Source organism: Oryctolagus cuniculus, chromosome 6, assembly GCF_964237555.1.
Source record: "Oryctolagus cuniculus chromosome 6, mOryCun1.1, whole genome shotgun sequence".
In the NCBI taxonomy this organism is placed as follows: Eukaryota; Metazoa; Chordata; class Mammalia; order Lagomorpha; family Leporidae; genus Oryctolagus; species Oryctolagus cuniculus.
In genome coordinates, this window is record NC_091437.1 from 16,190,987 (window position 1) to 16,205,137 (window position 14,151).

The following is a 14,151-nucleotide window of genomic DNA, read 5'->3' on the forward strand; positions in this document are numbered from 1 at the left end:
AGCAGAAAGCTAGATTAGAAGCAGAGTAGTCGAGTCTCGAACCAGCCTACGACGAGAGGTGCAGGCATCGCCAGCCATAGTATAACATGCTATGTTAAAATGCCATTCCCACAGTTTGTCGGGTAAAACTATGGGCAAAAACTAACACCTAGCAGGAAAGCTTAAAATGCAACAAAGCATCCCATAGGGTAATGCAAAGCAGTTGATTTACTAGGTAGAATCAAACTGTCATTCGTAATTTTCAACATTAGCAAGAATTTCATTGTTCCAAATCTGTGTATGTATATATAACATAGCAAATGGCTATTCAAAAATTTAAGCTTTTTCCTGTTAGCTTTCACCCACAAACCCTGAAGAAATCAACAAAAGGTCCAACTCTCCCATGAAGAATACCACTTAGATAGGCAGAAAGAAAGAAAAAGCTCCCATCTCCTCATTTACTACCCAGACTCCCAACATCTAGGGGTGAGCTAGAAACATAATCCAGATCTCCCCTGTGGGTGGCAAGAACCCAACTATCTGGAACCCTCACTACTGCCTCACAGGGTCATTGGTGAATATGCAAATTTCCAACACTCAACCAAATTGCCAAGACAGATGTCAGAAACCTGCACAGTACACCTATTTAATTGAATTTCCAAAACTCCGTGGCTACCCCAGCTCGAAAGCAGCCATATAGTGAATCATAAGTGACCTTTCAATTCTCAGTGTTCACACACGAGAAAGCACATGCTCCACTTCGTCTCTGCCAAAAAAATCCTCACTGCCACCCTCCAAAGAACTTGGGAAAGATTCCAGCAATGTGTGTGTACCCATTATGGATTCTTTCTCATGGTCACTGCTTTTGCTGTACATTTTCTATAACCACATGCTGTTTCTCACCTACACAGCCATGAAAGCAAAAGGAGGGGAGGGAAAGGAGAAAGCTACAGTAAAGCCATAAAAGGGCCAATCTGTTGTAGATGAAAACAACCCTGTTAAAGGTAGGCTGGACGGTTGACCACACACCTGCCAAAATTTAAATATTGATCCATGAACCCAGCCTTTAAATTACTGACCTCATTTTCACTGGATCCTAATGAACTCACACAATTACGCACCCCATCTCCCCAGGTGATGAAGTGAAGCTCAAGCAAGGAAGAATGGGGTCCTTGCCAAGACACACAGAGAACAAGTCTGAAGCCAACACCATCAAAACAGCCTCTTCCCTCTCTTTCCCTTGTATTTTTCTTCTCACTAGTCTCAGATGCACAACATAAAAACAATCTGGAAGAAAGAGACTAAAATTTATTCTCAAACACAGATGTATTTTACTCACCATAAAATTTAGATGTGGTTCTGAAAAGATGATATGGGAACTTAGCTCAGAAGTGTATTTCATACTAAAAAGCTCTCACAGGGTGTTCTGATCGTGCGAAGACGAGAAGGCCAAGAAACATGTGTCAAAGAGATGTAGCCCCACACGCTGTGTTGCTGTGTCGAGTTACCTAGCTTTCCAGGTTACCTAGGGGAAAAGTCTTCTTAGAGAAGATGAACTGGGAGGAGGAAAAGGTGAAGTTCTCATCAGAGTTAAATGATGATCTATTTAACTGAGTGGTAATGTCACCTTGGCAAGCCCGAGAAAATAATGGCTCACAACACAGTTGTGAGCAAGTAACACAGCAACCCCCAGAACAACAAGGGAAAAAACACCACGAGAGCACATTTTTTTGTGGGGAAGGGCCTGAGCTGAAAGCCAGAGAAAAGGACTTAAGAAGGGGGCTCCTGCTTTGCTCCTATCAATCCCTTCCCAATTAGTATGTGAGGGAAAGCTAGTTTTCAATTTGTATCTTCATAATTACCTAGGAATAATTAAGAATACAGTTCTGAGAATAAATCATTTTAGTAGATACATGAGTTCAAACGAAAAATTACGTGTGTGGCGTGAAAACAATTTTAAGTGAATCTGCCATAGCAAATGATCATGCAATTATAATTCTCCCAGTTTACAATTTAGTCTGGTAAGTAACTATTTTTCAAGGGTTTATGTCAAACTTAAGGTGCTGGTGTCCTTAAAACTGTAATCAATAAACTGGGGAGTATTAATCAAATTTCCTTCTTGCACTAAGCTCTCTTAAAACTCTTACATACTACTGCTGCTGTAAGTATGTCATTTCTCCAAAGATCTTTGACATCCATCTTTTCTTATTCTCAACCAGAATGAAAAGTGTATTTTCTTCGCTTACATACCTATAGGAAAAACCTGAGAGGGATGTATTCAGCTCAAATGACAACTAGTGTTCTTTTCTTTTTCTTTTTTGTAAAGGTGGCAGGAGCCCAAGGACTTGGGCCATCTGCTGCTTTTCCCAGACCATTAGCAGGGAGCTGGATCTGAAGCGGAGCAACCGGACCTGAACTGGCACCCATGTGGAATGCCAGCACCGCAGGCAGTGGCTTAACCTCCCATGCCACAGCGTCATCCTCAACTAGTGTCCGTTACTCTTAGTGTAGGAGATGAAGATCATGGATATTCACAGGTCAAAACTTCATTCACTGTTTCTGCCCTCATGACATTTATATTCTAGCTGGGGAGATAGACAAAGACAAATAGAAAAGATGAGTAAACTATATTTCTGAGCAACTGCCATAAAGGAACCAAAAATAGGGCAGAAAGAAAGGAACTAGAGATTAAGCAGATCAGATGGGATAGTGTGGGGGGAGGGGAACCCCGGGAAGAGGAGGCACAGAAAGGCCTGGATAGAAAGGAGGCAGCCAAAGGAACAAGGGATGTGAGATCCAAGCAGAGGAAACAGAGGTGGGAAGGACTCTGAGTGACCAGACCAGCAAGGCAGGAAAACTGGGCAAGGGAAACGAGGTAAGCATTGAGGCCACACAGATTGCCCGGGGCCCCATCACAAGCCTGTGCACCATGCTAGTGTCTGGACTGTGTTCCAAGCAAAGAGAAGCCACGAAGAGCAGGGAAGGGACAGTAGTCTAATGGACCTAAGTCCAAATCCTAGCTCAGCCACCTGGCAGCTGTGTCACCTAAGCAAATTACTACCTCCTCTTAGTTGTCAAAGTCCTAATTTATAAAAAGGCACTCAATAAATAATTGCCATTTACAATCACCAGTAATTGTCAGTACTGTGAGGGCTACGGTATGTAGTTAACAAAGTTACATTCAAATAGACTTACACTAGAAAATAATAAATTAGAAATAAGCCAATGATTTTAATCTCTTATTCAGTAGAGATCATATACTTATTCAGTACAAATAGATATAAATGAGAACATTCAAATTCATTAGGGTTGATTGTGGCTTAATCAGAGTAACTATTGATTATGTCTCATTTCTGTCCTTAATTAGTTTGTATTGTGGCTTTTTTCTCCCTGTCTACCTAAGTCTTGCCACTGGTGTCCAGAAATGTATAACAATTTGGTGGTTGCTACCAGCTACACAGCAGCATTGAGAGTGATTTCATAGTCATTGTCCAAGTCACAACACATGGTAGGCACAGTTGCCTGCCATCATCTACCCTTCTCACCAGCACACAGAGACAAATGCTTTCTTCTGCTAACAGAATCCTGGTTTTCTTCAAGTTCATCTCCTCCTTCCCTCAGGAAACGATGGTGACACCCCTGCGAGTGACTGGCTGAGAAATGTGCACAGGAACCAGTTCCGATCAACAAGATGAGAAGTTCTTGGGGATTCTTTGAGTGATGCTTCATACTCTTCAAAAGGCCTTGGAGAATACTGGAGACCAGTCAAACAAAATATATCCATTTTACCAAAAAAGCATAGATGATAACTGACTAGAGCGCTAGATTAGGATTATTGCTTGAGGAGCTAATGATGAGGCTTGGAATAAAGTAAAATAAAAGATTATATAAATGTCTAATGGTTCACAATAAGCAAAAAGCAGTATGGCTGGAAATCAAATGAACCATTTCAATCTAATAAGCAGTTTTTCCTATGAGAAAATTATAGAATTATAAAGTTAGCCCATAATGGAGGGTAAAAAATGAAACACGTATTTCATAATTTCATACAGTATTTGAGAAACATTACTTGGAAAATGGGGTGAACATTTTAAGTGGTGCTAATTTGCTAAGAGACCATAATTAAAACAGAATAGAGAATGGTGCCTTAGCTGTTGAAAGGGTCACTACCAGGATTCCACTTAACACTTTCATTACGAATCTGCAACCAAAGTGGAAATTCATTCAGTGTGAGGAAGATATCTAACTGTGAGATGTTGCCAGGAGCAGGAAAGTGGCAAAAAAACACCTGAAGAGGTTAGAAACAAAACTTAATTAGGTAGATCAGGAGAAACAACACGAAACACCAGAAGTAAAAATTAAGCAAATTAATTGAAGAGAAAACTGAAATTCATTAGCAAAAACGGTGAAGGCAAAGAAAAAAATGACGATATGACAATAGCTACATGGCAATAACCCAGCCTCAAAAGAGGAAGAGGCTGTGGCTAGTTGGGCCTCCACAACTAAGAACTCATCAACAAATAACGCATCTGTTTATGTGTCTTCTGTTTACAGCAATCAGTGTATGTTTGCCCTTCTCCCTATTTTATGTATTCCTGCTTTGGTTTTTCTAGGAAGATTCATCTCTTTGGTTGTAATGAACACACCTACTGCTAGCAGAGTCTTGAAGTCTTGTTTCTTAATGACACAAGAGTGAATAGGCAGGGTGGGGGCATCCTTAGAAAGGATGAGTAAGGCTGGTGACGACTCAGGTTTTGAGAGGCTAATTATTTTCGCATTGTGCAAGGCTGTCAGAGATTGTACTATCCCATTAGAAAAACACATTGGAATGCTCTAAGAAAGTCCTCTGTGAATGGTCAAAAAGGTAGTTAGTCTTACAAGGAAAAGATTAACGGTGACAATGATTGTAACAGGGCTTTGACAAAGTGAGGGTACTTGCTTGAAGCGAAGATAAGCAGAATATCAAAGAAAGGAAAACATTATTGCAGAGTGGGGCTGAATGAAAGAGAGAACCTGAAATTAGGGAAACTTAAAAGGTTAAGGGGTAAGAAATTTCTGACAGCTCATGTGAGTGTGCAAACGAAGAGGCAGAAGATTTACATTTAGGACACTGAAAAGCAGATTTTAAGAAATGCCAAAGCAAAACAGCCCAGAGCAAATCGCCACAGGTGCAGAGAAGGAATGAGCTGATTCGTTCCAGAGACATGCCTTGACACCCTTACCTGCGGCCTCCCTCCAGTCTTCCCAGCTCCCAACCCCAAAGTTGAAAGCAGAAACCCTGGGATATCCAGGGACAGATGCTCCTGATTTATAAGATCCAAGAGGAACCAATGTTTGAGCCCACGACCCAACCGTAGGTTGCTCATCCAAATACCTTTTAATCCAAATACCTGCATTTTCTACTACCTTCTTAAAAGGCAGGAACAAGAAGAAAGCACCTATGTTAAGTGAAGCTCCATATCTCAAATGAGACAGAAAATTGGGGGCCTTGATCTTTTGCAATCATTGCAAGCCCCGTCAGATGGAACATGAAAGGGCAATCCTAATGGCCTTAACTCAGGCAGTTATGCTTCATTCAGCAGATCCCCAAGCTGCACCTGGCCATACAATCTGCACGCCTGCCTAAGCCTCTGCACTATGTGATAAACTTATGTTGAGGGTGCTTCTTGAAGAACAGGAGACTGACAAATAAAAACAGTTGTGAAAGTCTAAAGCCTACTGGAATTATTTTTAAAAAGAAGAAAAGCTTCCCTGGACACATGTCCAGTGTCCCTATCACACTGAGCTTTGGCCAAAGCAGCCTCTAGCCCGGCACCACTGTACGTCCACAAAGGCAGCCCTCAATCCTCCCGTGGCCGAAACTAGCAAGTCATCTGCACTGCAGGGCAAAGGGGACCAAGTCCTCCACAGCTTCAAAACACAGGAGATGAAGACATTTGAGGAAATGCTGGAGCAAAACAGCACAAGACGAAGGGTCACTGGAGCAGCCAGAGGGTGAGCTGATGGGTACGGCAGTCCTCTGCCTCCACATTCTTGTTTGCGGCCTCCCTCAAGTCCTTCCAGCCCCCAGGGTCAAAACTGGAGGCTGAAGTGAGGCTTCTGCTTTGAATGCGGCTGTCCTAAAACTTAAAGGAGAACCTGTGAATCAGATGACTTTTCAAGATAACAGGGTTCTGACCGGCGGCGCCGCGGCTCACTAGGCTAATCCTCCGCCTAGCGGCGCCGGCACACCGGGTTCTAGTCCCGGTTGGGGCGCTGGATTCTGTCCCGGTTGCCCCTCTTTCAGGCCAGCTCTCTGCTGTGGCCAGGGAGTGCAGTGGAGGATGGCCCAGGTGCGTGGGCCCTGCACCCCATGGGAGACCAGGAAAAGCACCTGGCTCCTGGCTCCTGCCATCGGATCAGCGCGGTGCGCCGGCCGCAGCGCGCCAGCCGCGGCGGCCATTGGAGGGTGAACCAACGGCAAAGGAAGACCTTTCTCTCTGTCTCTCTCTCTCTCACTGTCCACTCTGCCTAAAAAAAAAAAAAAAGATAATAGGGTTCTTCAAAGGGTTCATGGAAAATGCACATAATGAAAAAACTATGCAGGTTTCAAAATGTTTTTGCACCAAAATAAACTTTTAATTCCACTATTCCATAAACTATGAAGTGTCTTTGCATTGCAGGAGATAAGGGACTAAGGAAAAGCCACGTGAGATGGCCCAAACTGGAGTGGAAGTTGGAGACAGCCTTGAAAAAGACTCAGGGGTAGGCAGGAGAGAGGGAGGCAAGGCAGGCAGGAAGGTACGAGACACTGCAGGTGGCTGGGGCAACAGTGCATGCCAGTTCTGTGAGGTGCTAAGACTGGTTCCCTAGTCCTAGCTGAGCACCACAGTTTGGTTGTTGCTACCATGCAGACTCAGGTGCATATCTTCATACGCAGATTGACCTGCGATTCCCCTCGGGCTCTAGTGCACCAAGCAACTATTTCTTGAGTAACTTTTCTTGAGAAGCTGCCAGATGAAAAGTAGGGACCCCCCCAACCTGAAAGAGCTTCCTATCTGGAGGGAAAGAATACAGGACCTCAGGGCTCTGCTCAAAGGGGAACATGGAAAGGCTTCATGTCAAAGCTTGAACAAATACTGAGTTAGCTCAGCAGAAGAGAGGTCCTACCCACGATAGGCACTCAGTTAGCCTCCGTTAATTAATTTCAGCTCCACTGGATGAGTAGTGATTACCTGGAAAATCATTTAAGGATGAGAGCTTATTCTTATCACCACTGTTTTTATTATTGTCAATTAAAAAGACAGAGCTATTCATTTTAGCACAAAGGGCCTTGGGTTGAAAAAAGACTGTATTTTACCTCTGACTGGGGTGAGAGGGTGCACTCATAATTTCTCTAATTATGAGGCCTCATCTTGTTCTAGTTATTGCATGGCAAAAAGTTTTAAAAGCCTTCAAAAAGAACACATTTTGCTCACTTGAAATATGTGCATGTGTGTTTTAGCATAAAATATATTTGGCAGCTCCTAACATAATTGGGTGGCTACGCCTTGAAAAAACTTGATTTCTTTTTAATCAAATTTTTAGAACCATACTGGGTTTCTTGCCAGTGCTGCAATAGTGAGCAATAAATACATCATTAGATCAATGGTGGTCTGATGATGGATTACTCAGAAGATAGTTCCAGCCAAGAAGAACAAGCCCATAAGTCTCGTTGTGCACAGATTAATAAAATATTGTTTAAAACATAGATCCTGAGTTAATACAACAGGGAAGAAAACACAGCAAAAAAGAACAGCCAGGGGTTTTCTAATGTAACAATATTGATCATGGATTTTCCTAAGTGATCCAGAGCAGCCACGCTGTTACACATTCTTCTGGTTAGACCAAAAGATTAGAAGAAAAAGTTATAAAAAGAAAGAAACTAACCAAGGGAAAGCTTGCTTCTGTAATAAATTATTTAAAGCAAGCAGGGTGTGTTCTGAAGACAATATGAAACACAATCAATGCCACCCAGAAGCTCCAAGCCATCCGCACCACTATACATTTCTTACCACCCTGTCTGGCATTTTACTAGAGGTATTTCCTTCCCACCACGCTCCCTAACCCACCCCCCACACCTGACCCTTCACTTCTTGCCCAGTTGTTCCTCAGAGCTTCACATTTGTTTTTCTCTGTAACCCAGGACACTGTCTCCAGTTCCGTTTCTCAGCTTGTACCAGGAGAGAGTGTGTGAAGACACTGAGGAGTGCATCTGTCACTTCATTCATCTGGTCTTAAATTTCCTGAAGATACTGTAAGCTGGGAGGATCTAATGCAATGCACACATCAACATCACTGCTATCCTGCACCACTGTTTCCTGACTACTGTTGTGGTTAAGTCCACAAAGCTAAAGCTAGAGCAAAGCTTCTATAGGTCAAGGACTCTTTTACATTAGGAGATATTACTAGACCCAGAAATACAATGTGAAAGTAGGAGATTGAGAGGGCATGTTGGAGGAAAAATAGTCAAAATGGCTAAATTTTAAGAATTAGGAGACATAAAAGAGGGCAGATACACTTGAAAAGTCAATGTTTTACAAGTATATTTCGCCATCGGAATAAGAATAAGGAAAGAAGGGTCAAAAACTTGAAAAGAATTTGTCAAATGAAAGTTAGATGTCAGAAGTATGCTATGGCCCAAAAAAAGAAAAGTTAAAATAGCTGCAAAGAAGCTTGCTTGCAATGACCTATGGCTCAGTTTCAAGAAAAGCAGCATTCTACTGTAATTTTCTTTTAAACAGGCATAAATCAGTCCCACTTTATGTTCAGGGACTGCTGTAGGATACCTGATTCCTTTTAGTTTTTTCTAAGCCCAACAATCATGCATAAGTTGGGCAAATAAAATATAAGCAACTCTTTTTCCAGCATAAAAACAGTGTTAGCAGCTTAACATGACACTGGACAAAACAGCACAGGGCTAAAACACAGGTCCAGAGATTTTGCACAGAGGCTGTTCTGCCGCTGTGCTCTGTAACCTTTAGCAAATTATTTGCCTCTCTGGGTCAAGGCTGACTGGTTAAGGTCAGGGTCACTGACCCAATGATCATAAATAGTGGTTAACTTTACTAAAGAAAGTTATTCCAAGGTCACATTCAATGTAAGAAGAAAAACTGAAGAAAAAGGTAAAAAAAAATTTCAGAATGACTAAGCATAACCTTATCACAGCACCACCAAGCTAGACAAGAAGAATTCAAAACACAAGGCCAACTTCTCAGTTATTGGTGTCATCTTTGAATATGAAAGACAGGATCTAAATATTATCCTGGGTGTGCTGCTGTTTGCTCATCTGTAACAAAGTAGAAAAAAAAATCATGTTCTTAAAGGATTGTTAAGATAAGTGACCTATCAACAAGCCTGCCAAGTGCTTCTTTAAACAGAAACTGCTCCATAAAAGTCCCAGTGATGATCCAGTGGTGTGGAACAATCCAACTTCAGTTCCCTGGCCTACCCACGTCCTTTTGTCTTCAGGGAAGTAAATATTCTGGGCATTTCTGACCTCTGAGAATCATTCGGCTATTCAGGTTCTCAAATGGTAGAAACAGGGAAGGGCAACTTCAGATAGATCCTTTCAAACCTTATTTAGAAGTCTTAAATGGGGAATTAAGCCACTCTGAAATGGGAGAACAGAATCCAAATGTCAGTATCAAATAATAATAATAAAAAAAACTACCTGGCAACAATTAATAAATCAAAATTCACAATGATTTCAGTAAAAGGAGAGGTAGCAATCAATTCTCATCTCTCGTGGTAAGAAAACCTATTACCCAATTAACTGGACAGGCCAAAAATACTTTCAAAGTGACTTTCAGAATGTGAGTATCCCAGGGCCTGGCCAACAGGCAGGGCAGCCGCAGTGTCCTAAGGAGACCCTTGACCATGCATGAGCCTGCACTAGTGCTGTTGAGTGGGTGTTTTACTTCCAGCCCCCAAAGCCACCTCTTAATAAGGATTCTCTTACCATGCAGGGAGAAATGCCCAACAAAGGTAATTAGGATGGGTAAAGTTACTCCAGAGCCTCCCAAGAAACTACTGGATCTCCGAGTGGGTGGGGTTGGGGGGTGAAGGGAGTGCAGGGACTAAGACTGCAGAGGGGTCTTTTATTTTTTTAAGATTTATTTATTTATTTGAAAGTCAGAGAAAGAAGGAGAAGCAGAGAGAGAGAGAGGTCTTCCAACTGCTGGTTCACTCCCCAACAGGTGCAACAGTCAGAGCTGTGTTGATCTGAAGGCAGGAGCTAGGAGCCTCCTCCAGGTCTCCCATGAGGGTACAGGGGCTCAAGGACTTGGGCCATCTTCTACTGCTTTCCCAGGCCATAGTAGAGAGCTGGATTGGAAGTGGAGCAGCGGAGATGCAAACCAGCACCCATATGCAGGTGGCAGTTCCGCCCGCTATGCCACAGTGCTGGCCCCCAGAAGGGTCTTAAATGGCCTTGCTTCCCCCAGGCAGAGGTCCTTAAAACGGGGGCCAACCTCAATGGTGATGGTCACTGAGGGCTAGAAAACACTTGCCAACACAGGACAGAAGGGGCCCATTGTGCTCACAGGGAGTTAATGCATCACCTATAAATTTTACAAGACCAGTAAATGCTGCCTGAAAATTTCTGAACAATTATTTGTTAAACCAACTAACAGACCATAATTGTTCTTGTATATCATAAAATCAACCCCACTATTTCTCAAAATGTGGTGAGGGGATTCCTGGCGTCAGAATCACTCAAAGGGGCTTGTTAAAAATACAGGTTCCTAAGCCCCACCCCAGCCTCCTGAGCTGAATCTGAGGGACTGGAGTCCAGCTCAAGAACTGAATTTCTAAGGAGCAACCAGTTGATCTGGATGGCTCATATCAAGGCAAGAGCTGTGTCCTACTGTATAGCCCATCAGAAACGCCAAGACATTCATAGATTAGGAATCTCTACATTTCAATGTTTACATATCATAAAAATGAAACAATAGCCCTTCTGATGAATTATTAAAACCACCCCAGTTTACTCTGCCCTCATATAACGAACATGATTATTAAAATGTAATTACAAATAGGAAATTATTGAGAAAAACATCAAGTTCCCCAAAATACTGCCTTTATTGTCACCCAAAGTAATTACGCTATTAAAGGAATTTACAGTTCTCTAAAGTATCAGTCATTTGGCTGCAAGAACTTATTAAGCTGTTATATTCCTCCCATACTCATTTAGTCATCAGAATTTTTGTGATAAAGCCTTTTTATTATTTTTAAAGAGTAAATTGAGAACCATTGCAACTAGTGATTAGGCTGAATAGGAATTTATGTCTGCATTATAAATTCCTAAAAGCATGTTTTATTAGATTTACTAAGACAGCCTTCATGGTAGTCTGCAATGAAGCTCTGCTTTACCTCTAATCAGGTTTGTTTTGTTGGTGCAAAACAATTCAGGTTTAATGCATGCTCTTAAAAAGAAAAAAAGCCAAAATCCAGCCACTGATATACACATCACTGCAAAGCAGTAAACCAGTGTTGCATGATGTGACAACCACATTTCTTTTCTAGAGGAATGATCCCCCCGCCTTCTATGAGCTCCCCCCCCCCCAAACCATAGCTATAATTATTTCACAAAATGCAGCTCACCATTTGTAGAGACAAACATTGCCTTCTCCCCTTCTCCCTCCTCCAAGCTGCAAGTTCAGGCCAAACAGCGAATGAAAATAGAACTTGGGAGGCAGGCTTTGTTTGTGGCATGTTGTTGCTGCTCAGGGCTGCCCCCGGCCCACGCCCCCCGGTGCAGCCCCGCGAGTGTACACGCTGTGTTTTAACAGATGGGCCGGCTGGCCGCTGCTCGGCTGTAAAGCCGGAACGCGGAATCTGCACCCGGCGGTAGTGAACAGAACGCTCGTAAAGTTCACGGACGTCCACTGCCCCAGACAGGCTGGGCGATGCACACAGCTTGCAAACGCGCGCTCGGCTCCCAGGGCCCGGGGTTCGCCGCCCGGGGAAGGGCAAGGCTCAGTCCCCCGCACCTGTCTCCACCGCACGCACTCAACACTGGACAGACGGCCACACTCGCGATATCTGTGTCCACGCACAGCTAACTACACACACGTCTAGACGTTCACATGTATTTTCGACGCTTTAACCAGTCCCGAATCCGCTACTCGAGTCTCTACTGAGTACGCTCAATAAGCTCTCGCTCGTGAAAAATAATTCCAAGAACACATCGCACTGGCTTCTCCGGAGCCTGCGAGCTTAGCATCGGACACAGCCGAGTCACGAGCCAGGCGTCGGGTGTAACCCTGCCTCGCCGTGGCCCCTTCGGTTCCAACTTCAGCCCCTTAAACACACACACGCAGCAGCCCCCCGGGGCGGGAGGTCCCCGCACCGCCCACTCCCGGCCGAGCCCTCGGGCACGCGGCGCGCGTGCCAGGGAGGAGGGGGTCCGGGCAGCTCAGGGGGGCGCGGGTCGGAGCGCTCCTCAAAGTCGTCTCCTCACAAAGTTTCAGGGCCAGCGGAGCCGTCGGGCCCCCGCGGTGCCCGCCGAGGCCCCGGCTCCCTGCCTCCGCGCGCCCCGCCGGTCCTCGGATCCCCGGGGCGCCCACCACGACCCCCGCGCGCGCGCGCGCACCCAGCCGAGGGCTCGGCGCGGCCGCCGCGTCCCCGCCGTGGGAGCTCGCCGCGGGCTCGGACATTCGCCCCCTTGGAACCGCCGCCCGCACACCGGCGGGCCTCCGCGCCCCCGGCCCCACCTCGGCGACCGCAACTAAAGCCGAGTGGGCGCGAACGCGGAGCTGCGTCCCGGGCCGAGGCGGGATGCTGGGCAAACAAGAAGTTCGCGCGTGGGGACAGCGACGCGGGGAGAATCTCGCCCAGGCTGGACCTCTCCACAGCGGCCGCGCTCGGACGCACTGACCGCCCGGCGCCGGGACGCGCCCGGCCCCGGCTCGCCCGCCGCCCATCGCCCCGCGCGCGGCCACTCACCCTCCTCGTGGAGTCTTGACTGCAAACCGATGCTCCTGCTGCGGGTCCTGGGTCCCAAGTTGCCACGAATTGGCCGCTGCTCACGCCCCAGCGGCCTGGGGCACATTGGCTCGGGGGGACACCTCGGGGAAAGCAAGGCAAGCCCGGCGGCTCCGGCTCGGCAGTAGCCCACAGCGCGCTGACAATTCGCGGACCTGCTCAGCGAATGAGGCGGAACGCGAGGCTGAGGCGACTCCGCTCCGGAGGGAGGCGGAGCCGGGCGGCGGGAGGGGCGGAGCCAGTCCCGCACCGCCCCAAGGGGGCGGGACCTCCAGCAACCCCGTGATGGGCGGAGTCGGCACCCTGGCCCAGTAGCTCTGGAATCCCTGGCGACCGTGGGCGGGGCCTGGCCCCCGGGCTCTGAGGACGCTGTCCAATCGCCTGCGATCTAGGGCTGGCAGGGCTGACGCGCCCGCGGCGGGGAAGTTGGCCGCCGCCGAATACGGCGTCTGCCCCGGGCCCTTCGGCTCCGCTGTGGTGGGCTCCGGTCGCCTCCCGGCTGACACCCGAGAGAGACCCGAGACCGGATGGACCTCGCCGGTCCCGGCACCCTCAGGAACGTGGAACTTGGCGTTCCTACAGGAGCCCCATCCGTCGGGGTAAGCTGAGGCCCAAGCAGGGTCGCCCAGGACTGACAGAAGCCTGGGTCCCGGGCGAGCGCTGAGCGCTCCTTGGAAAGGTTCTTGTCTCCGCCTGGTGATCCTGCCGCGAAGCTGTGGCCCCGGCTGGAAAGTTCTGAAGTGGCCGCCCGCTCCGCACCGCGGACCCGCGTGCCTTCTCTCCCCGCCGCGGGGCGTCCCTGGCGTTGGCACAGCCCAGCGGCAAACGGCGGGCTCGGGCGCCCGACGGACCCTCCGGACCTTCCCCTGCGCGGAGGCGTTCGTCGCGGCGGCCTCTCCAGGACTACGAGGGGACCCCGGTCATCAGTCTTCGTGGACTGGAAGCCGAGGAGCCGGGCACAGCTGCCCGTCCCTCATCGAAGTTCCCTGCTAACAGGGAGAAAGGGCGCGAACGCAAGGGATTTCTCTGGCAGGCGGCGCCGCAGGGTCACTCCCGGGCGCGGAGCCCTGCAAGGTGGCCTCGTGGCCTCTGCCGTCTTGCTCCCCGTCCTGTCAGCGGGGAACTCCTCAGCTGCGTTTTAAGCCCTTGCGTGCCTACTGCACACAC

General features: G+C 47.1%; 1 protein-coding gene across 3 annotated transcripts in view; it reads right to left on the reverse strand.

Moving 5' to 3' along the window:
• The window catches only part of MARCHF3 (membrane associated ring-CH-type finger 3), a 183,734-nt gene extending 170,542 nt beyond the window's left edge, over positions 1-13,192 (reverse strand). For 2 of the 3 annotated variants that reach the window (XM_017341020.3, XM_008254970.4), the window contains exon 1: positions 12,946-13,192. The gene's annotated coding sequence lies outside the window, so the exon portion shown is untranslated. The remainder of the gene's footprint in view (positions 1-12,945) is intronic. The other variant, XM_008254964.4, reaches the window with a different exon arrangement.
• Positions 13,193-14,151: the final 959 nt, after the last annotated feature.